General features: G+C 32.6%; 1 pseudogene; it reads left to right on the forward strand.

Annotated features, from left to right (window-relative positions):
• The first annotated feature begins 819 nt into the window (after positions 1–819).
• On the forward strand, positions 820–1697 carry LOC124517785 (olfactory receptor 2M5-like; annotated as a pseudogene).
• Positions 1698–8353: the final 6656 nt, after the last annotated feature.

Genomic DNA, 8353 nt, shown 5'->3' on the forward strand with positions numbered 1-8353 from the left:
CCCACTTTCCCAATTTATATAGTTAATTACATAAGTTAGTTCCAAATTGAAAGAAGTGATGAATCTGTTGATGTTCTTGGTATTATTCCAGGATGCACATTTGATTGAAAGATTGCTTTATACAAGGGAGTGAAAAGTGTCAAATTATCAGAAGATGACTTGATGTGTGTTGAATTTATCATAAGATCTATTATTTATATGCCAAAATATGAGGAAAGAGACTTTCAAACAAGTGAAAGAGTGTATTTATGAGCAAACTATTTCCACTACAATTCACAATTATTAGAAAAAAATACTTAATGGACATCTGATTGTTAATTTCTCAATACCTTCTGTTTACTTGACATGTGATTAACGTTGTCTCATTAAAATCAGTATATGATTTTCTCTATACTTTGATAGAATTTTTATGCCAAGTTTCATGGAAAAACTAAAGAAACATAAAGAAAATCTCATTGACTTTTAAGACATTTATGCCTTTCATGACCATGTTTTTATGAATGGATAATCTATATTACACATATTAGTTGACTAGTTGATCTAACCTGATTATATCACTTGATAAAACTCTCATATTTTTATGATGTAACTATGTCTGTGAACAATTCATTGTGCATTAAAAATCATATCAAGCTAAAAATATACTTCAATATACCTAGTCTAAAAATGAAAAAAAAAAACACATGACTACAGAAACAATTGTCCCTTGCTTAGGCAATTTGGTAGAAGTGGTGACTTAGGGAAGGAAGTGCTTGATGTTTCTATAACACAATCACAGCCATTTGTCACTTCTTGTATTCCTTGCAGTAAACATTTATCATGGCATGGGAGAATCAGAACTTTAACTCAGACTTTATCCATGTGGGAATCTTCAATGACAGCCCCACTTGCATCTTCCTTTTCTCACTGGTCTTCGGCATCTTCACAGTGGCCTTCATGGGAAACACTGCTATGGTTCTCCTCATCTGCCTGGACAACCAGCTCCACACCAACATGTACTTCCTCCTCAGCCAACTCTCCCTCATAGACCTCATGCTCATCTGCACCACTGTACCCAAGATGGCTTTCAACTACTTGTCTGGCAGAAAGTCCATCTCTCTGGCTGGTTGTGGAGCCCAGATATTCTTATATGTGTCTCTGCTTGGAGCAGAATGTTTCCTGCTAAGACCATTATGTTGCCATTTGCCACCTATTAAGATCTCATGGCAGCTTCTTCATACATTCTTGGCTCGCTTGATGGTCTAATTGAAGCTGTAGTTGCATTGTCTTTCTCATATTGTGGTGCCAGGAAATGCCCCACTTTTTCTGTGATGTCCCTGCCCTTCTCACTCTCTCATGCACCAGCATATTGTTATTTAATGGTTGATATTTATATTCTATGTTATTATTCTTATTTCCCCTGTAGCAATAATCATTCCTTCCTATGTTAATGTTATTGTGGCTGTCATTCAAATGGGGTCTAGAGAGGTCCAACGGAAATCTTTTACCACCAGTTCCTCTCACTTCATGGTGATGGTAAAGTAGTATGAGCAGGTTTGTTCATATACATGAGGACCGCTTAAGATTATTCTCCCACCCAGGGCAAAATGGTGTCTGTCTTCACCATTCTTACTCCCATGCTGAATCCCCTCATCTAGATCCTCTGCAGCAATGAAGTGGCCAAAGCTTTCATAGGGGAGGCAGAGTCTAGAGAGTAAATAGACTGATAATATTTATACTTAGGTTTTATTTCCCTTTATTCTTTGCCTTATGCTTAACTTTATGTATTTAACCAATACAATTAAATAACTAATGTTTACTGATCTTTGTACATTTATAAGGAAAACATAAGATTTAGAAAATTAAAAACTCTGCGGTTTTTCTTCTTCAAATATTTGATTTATTATTTTTTTTTTAAATTTTTTGTTTCAAGTTTATATTTGAATTCCAGTAAGTAAAAATATAGTGTAATACTGGTTTCAGAATGTAGTGATTCATTACTTATATATAACACCCAGGACTCAAAAGAACAAGTACCTTCCTTCATACTCCTCACTAATTTAAACCATCCCAGTGGCCAATGCCCCTCTAAGAATACTCAGTTTTTTCTCTACACTTAAGAGTCTGTTTTATGGTTTGCTTCAATCATTTTCCCCTATGTTCATTTATTTCATATTTTAAATTACACATATTAGTTAAATTGTATGGTATTTGTTTTTCTCTGACTTATTTCACTTATCATATACACTCTAGCTTCATCCACATTATTGCAAATGGCAAGATTTCATCATTTTTGATGGCTGAGTAATATTCCATTGTATATGTATGTGCATACTCCTGAACAATGAGTCAAAAATTTATTAAAATGGAAATAAATATTTTGCAAAAAATAAAAATGGAAATATGACATAGAAAAATTTATAAAATGTGACAAAAATAATTCTAAGTAAAAAGTTTATAGTGATGCATATCAACATTTAAAAAAGATCTTAAATTAACTGATTAAAATAACTTAAAAATAATAATTAATAAAGCCCAAATTTAACAGAAGTAGATAATAATAAACAAGATAGTAGATAAAAATTAAACAGAGACTATTAAAACCAAATCAATAATCAATGTAATAAAGAACCATTTTTTGAGAAGATAAACAAAATTGGCAAATCTTCAGTTAAACTAAAAAAAGAAAGGACTAAAATTAGTGAAATTATCAGTGAAAGAGATATTGCAACTTATGCCACAGAATGACAAATGATCATAAGAAGCATCTATGAAAAACTATTTGTCTAGGAATTAACTAATTTAGGAGAAAATGATACATTTCTGTAAATATACCACCGAAAATACAGAATTATGAAGACATGGAGAATTGAGGCAGGTCATTAACAAGTAAAGAATTGAATCAATAACCAAAACCACACCACACGGAAATTCCAGGAGCAGATGCCATCACTAGTGAATTCTACCAAACATTTAATGAAGAATTAATAAGTATCCTTCTCAAACTCTTCTTAAAAAATGATGAACAGGGAATGCTTCCAAACTTTTTAATGAGAAAAGTGTTAATATGATACCAAAGAGAGAGAACTCTAAAAGAAAATAAAAATTACAGGCCAACATTTCATGATGACCACAGATGTAAAATTCCTCAGGAACTATTAGCGAGCTGAATTCAACAGCACATTACAATTATTATTTTCAATTATTATTACACACGACCAAGTAGGATTTATTTCTGAGATGCAAGTGTGGTTCAAGATACATGAATTAATTAATCTGATGCATCATATAAACAGAATAAAAAATTAAAAAAAAATAACGCAGTCCTCTCAATAGATGCAGAGAAAAAAAACTATGACAAAATTCAGCATCCTTTTATGAGCAAAAACTCTCAGCAAAGTGGGTTTAGAGGGAAGGCAGCTAACTCAACATAAGAAAGGCCATATATGACAACCCCATGGGTAACATCATACTCACTGGTGTTAGGCTGAAAGTTTTCCCTCTAAAACAAAGAACAAGACCAGAATGTCCTCTGCTTCTCCTCTATTTAACTGAGTACTGAAAGCCCTAGCTAGAATATTAAGAAATAGAAAAAAAAATTAAAGGTCACCTAATTTTAAAAGAATGTAAAATATCACTATTGGCAGACTGGATGACCGTATTTAGAAAAAACTAAAGACTCCATTAAAATTACTGATACAATGAGGGGGCACCTGGCTGGCTTGGTCAGAAGAGAGTGTGAGTCTTGATCTCAGGCTTGTGAGTTGAAACCCCACATTGGGCGTAGAGATTACTAAAAATATATAAGTAAACTTTAAAATAATTTTGGTAGAAGGAATAAATGAATTATTTTAAGTTTAAGTATGTAAATCAACATATATTAACATTGAAGGAACAATCCCATTTACAATATCAATCAAAAAAGAATTAAACACTTGGAAATAAATTTTACCATGGTGGTAAAAGACCTTTGCACTTACACTGTAACACTAATGAAATGAATTGGAAATGGAAACACACTGAAATGGAAAGATAACCTGTGTATATGAATTGGAAGAATACCTTTGTTAAAATGGCTACACTACCCAAAGTGATCTTCAGATTCAATGTAATCACTTCCTACAGAATGCAATAGAGACCAGAAATAAGCCCAAGTATATGTGTTCAATTAATCTTCAACAAAGACACCAAGAATACACAATGAGAAAAAAAGTTTCTTCAATAATTGATGCTGGGAAAACTGGTCAGCCATGCGCAAAAATAAATAAAGAAATAAAGAAATAAATAAATAAGATCCTTACCTTACAGCATACCAAAAATAAAAGAAATACACATTTAACATAAAAATATAAAATATGAAAGTTTACAACTTGTAGACGTAAATATAAGGAAAAACTTTATTGACATTCTTTGCAAATATATATTGATTTCACACCAAAGTCAGAGGCAATATAAGCAAAAACAGACGTGTTGAACTACATCAAATTCAAAAGCTTCTGGACAACAAGCAACAAGATAAAGAGGTAACCTATGAAATTGTACAAAATATTTACAAACTTTGTACCTTATAAGAGCTCGCTATAAAATCTGTATAAAAAATGCTATACAACTTCATAGCTAAAACAACAAATAAGTCAATTAAAATATAGAAAATGTACCTAAATCGATACTTTTGGAATGAAGACATACAAATGGCCAATATAACACATGAAAAGATGCTCAACATCACTCATCATCAGGGAAATGCAAATGAATATATTTTGCATTCTCTTATCCTTCGGAGACTTCTGTAAGTGTTGATATTCTTTTTAATGTTTATTTATTTTTGAGAGAGAGAGAGAGAATGAGCAAGAGAGGGGCAGAGAGAGGGATACACAGAATGGGAAGCAGGATCCAGGCTCTGAGCTCAGCACAGAGCCTGACGTGGGGCTCAAACCCACGATCAGTGAGATCATGACCTGAGCTGAAATTGGACGCCCATCCAACTGAGCCACCCAGATGCTCCAAAGTCATGTTCTTGATGAAAGTCCAAGAAGTCCTTTAAGTTCTGAACTTTTTCTTAATTTACTTATCTTTTTTTCTGTTTAGTATGAACAATTTTAAGTAACCTATCTTGAAGTTCACAATATCTTTTTTTGAGATTGACTCCATTCTTATATCCCCCTAGTAAGTGGGTTTTTTTTTAATTTTAATTCCAGTAGATTTAACATACAGTGTTATATTACTTTCAAGTGTATAATGTAGTGATTCACAATTCTGCATATTACTCAGTGTTCATCATGATAAGTGTATTCTTAATCACTTTCACCTATTTCACCCATTACCTGACCCACCTCCAGTCTGGTAAACATCTTTTTGTTCTGTATAATTAAGAGCTTGGGTTTTTGTTTTCTTCTGTTCTGTTTTGTTTTGTTGAGTTTCAGTTTTGGTTTTGGATTCAGTTTGTCTCTTTTTTTCTCCTTTGTTGGTTTGTTTTGTTTCTTAAATTCCACACATGATTGAAATCATATGGTATTTGCCTTTCTCTGACTGATGTACTTCACTTAGCATTGTACTCTCTAGTTACATCCATGTTGTTGCCAATGGTAACATTTCATTATTTTTTATGGATGAGTAAAAAAGAAAAGATTATATATATCTTATTTGTTCTTCTAATGATGGACACTTGGGTTCCTTCTATATATGGACTATTGTAAACAATACTGCAATAAACATAGGAATGCATATATCTTTTTGAATAAGTGTTATTTTCTTTGGATAAATACCAGTTGGAAACACTGAATCATATGGTAGTCCTATTTCTAATTTTTGAGGAAATTCCATACTGTTTTCCACAATGGTTATAGCAGTATGCATTAACAATAACATCTCTTGAGGGTTTATATTTCTCCACATCATTCTTCTTTTCTTTTAAGAACAGATTTCTTATGATGTACTTCACATACCATAAATTCACCTGTTTAAAGTGTACAATTCAATATATATATATTTTAATTTTTAGCAAATTTGCAATGTGTTCAACCATCACCACAATTTAACTTTAAAATATTTCCATCCCCACTAAAATAAACCCCATACACATTACCAGTCAATTCTAATTCTCTACCTGCACCTACAACATCTTGAGCAACGACAAGTCTACTTTAAAGCTCTATAAATTTGCCTATTTGGCACATTTTATATGAATGGAATCATACAGTATGTGGCTTTTTGTGACTGGTTTCCTTCACTTAGCATAACGTTTTAAAATTTCATCCCAATTTGTAGCATGTATTAGTACTTAATTTCTTTTTATTGGTGAATAATATTGGATGTTAGAGAATATCACATTTTATTTATTTCATCAGTTGATGTGCATTTAGGTTATTTTAACTTTTTTACTATTATGAATAACGCTGCTTGGAATATTTTTACACATTTTTTTGTGGGAGCATACATTTAAATTTTTCTCAGGTTAAATACCTAAGAGTGCAATCACCACATCATATAGTAATTCTGTGTTTAACCTTTTTTTTAGTTTATTTATTTATTTTGAGAGAGAGACAGAGAGAGAGAGAATGCATGCAAGTGACAAAGGGGCAGAGAGAGAGGGAGAGTAAGAATCCCATGACATGGGGCTTAACCACATGAAACATGAGATTATGACCTGAGCTGAAATCAAGAGTTGGGTGCTCAAATGACTGGGACATTCAGGCACACCACTGTGTTTAAATTTTCAAAGAACTGCCAAATGTTTTCCAACGGTTTTGTACCATTTTACATTCTCTGCTATCAATGCATGAAGGCTCCAATTTCTCCACATTCAATCTATTTTTTGTAATTTATTTATTTACATTAAAGTTAGTTAACATACTGTGTAGTATTGGTTTCAGGAGTAGAACCCAGTGATTCATCACTTATAAGATACAAGAAAATATTATGAAAAATCATACGCCAACAAATAGGACAACCTAGAAGTAGATGAATTCCTGGAAACATACAAACTACCAAAGCGATAGAGGAATAAATAAAAAATTTGAACAGTCTGATAACCATCAAAGACATTGAATTAGTAATCAAAAAATTCCCAACAAACAGAAGTCCAGAGCCAGATGACTTTAAAGGCAAATACTACCAAACATTTCAAAAATAATTAGTACCTATTGTTCTCAAACTATTCCAAAACACAGACAAGGAAGGCACACTTTCAAATTCATTCTTTGAAGCAAGCATTACCCTGATACCATAAACATATAAAGATATGGCTAGAAAAGAATACTACAGGCCAACATCTTGGACAAACATAGATCCAAAAGCCCTCAAAACTACTTGCAAACCAAGTATAACAATACATTTAAAAACCATTCACCATGATCAAGTGGGATTTGTTTTTTACTGAGTTGCAAGGGTAGTTCAAAATTCCCAATCAATCAACATGATACATCATATCAATAACAGAAAGGATAAGAACCATGTGATCATTTAAATAGAGTACAAAAATCCATTTGGCAAAGTAAAACTTCATTCATGATAGAACCATTCAACAAATTAGGTTTAGAAGAAACATACTTGAACATAATAAAGGCCATGTATTATAAACCCTGAGATAACATCATACTCAATATGAAATACTGAGAGCTTTTCCTCTATGGTCAGGATGAAGACAAGGATGTGCATTATCACTGATTTTATTCAACATAACTACTGAATGTTGTAGCTACATAGGCAGACAAGAAAAACACAAAGAGAAATGTGGTTTTTTATTAAAAATTTTTTTTGTTGTTTATTCATTATTGAAAGATAGAGACAGAGCATGAGCAGGGGAGGCGCAGAGAGAGACACACACAGAATCCAAAGTAGGTTCCAGGCTCCGAGCTGTCAGCACAGAGCCCAACGCGGGGTTTGAACTCACAAACCGTGAGATCATGACCTGAGCCCAAGTCTGACACCCAACTGACTGAGCCAGCCAGGCACCCCCACAAAGAGAAATTTGTAAAGAGGAAGTATAACTTTCACTATTTGCAGATTACATGATACTATATACAGCAAACCCAAAGACTCCACCCAGAAACTACTATAGCTGATAAATGAATTTATTAGATTTTCAGTATACAAAATCAATATACAGATTTATCATTTATATACACTATCATGAAGTAGTAGAAAAGGAATTTAAGAAACTGCCCATTTAGAATTTCACCAAAATAATAAAATATCTAGAAATAGACTTAACAAATGAGGTGAAAGGGCTGTACTCTGAAATCTACAAACCATTGATGAAGGAAGTTGAAGATGACAGGAATAAAGGACAGAATATGCGATGTTTCTGGACTGGAAGAACAAATATCATTATCATGTTTATATTATCTAATGCAATATAAAGATTTATTGTAAT

This window comes from Lynx rufus, unplaced genomic scaffold (assembly GCF_022079265.1).
Source record: "Lynx rufus isolate CCGP_SWC_20201006 ecotype Redwood Valley unplaced genomic scaffold, mLynRuf1.p SCAF_1, whole genome shotgun sequence".
In the NCBI taxonomy this organism is placed as follows: domain Eukaryota; kingdom Metazoa; phylum Chordata; class Mammalia; order Carnivora; family Felidae; genus Lynx; species Lynx rufus.